The sequence below is a fragment of the Mirounga leonina genome, unplaced genomic scaffold (assembly GCF_011800145.1).
Source record: "Mirounga leonina isolate KUSES-001 unplaced genomic scaffold, KU_Mleo_1.0 Mir_171, whole genome shotgun sequence".
Classification (NCBI taxonomy): domain Eukaryota; kingdom Metazoa; phylum Chordata; class Mammalia; order Carnivora; family Phocidae; genus Mirounga; species Mirounga leonina.
The window spans coordinates 12,529,535-12,529,819 of NW_023270436.1; positions in this window are offsets into that span (position 1 = coordinate 12,529,535).

Below are 285 nucleotides of genomic sequence, written 5' to 3' on the forward strand. Positions count from 1 at the left end.
ACAGCCAAATCAAAGTTTAATTAGAAGATTGATATCCCCACTGCCCTGGGGTCTGGGCCAAGCCTAAATCCTAGTTTCACACTCAGGGGCCCTTCCTACCTGGCCTTTTCTAAGGTGTCTGTGGAAGGGGTAGAAGGAACAAGAGGAAGGACATATACTTTGGCTTCTTCATTTCTAACTAGTTGAAACAACACCGTTAACTGTCCTCTCCCTACACAGCCCCCCACCCTCACCTGGCCCCAATGTCCAGCCAGGAGTCTGTCCCCAGGGGCTGTGCCCCCAAGC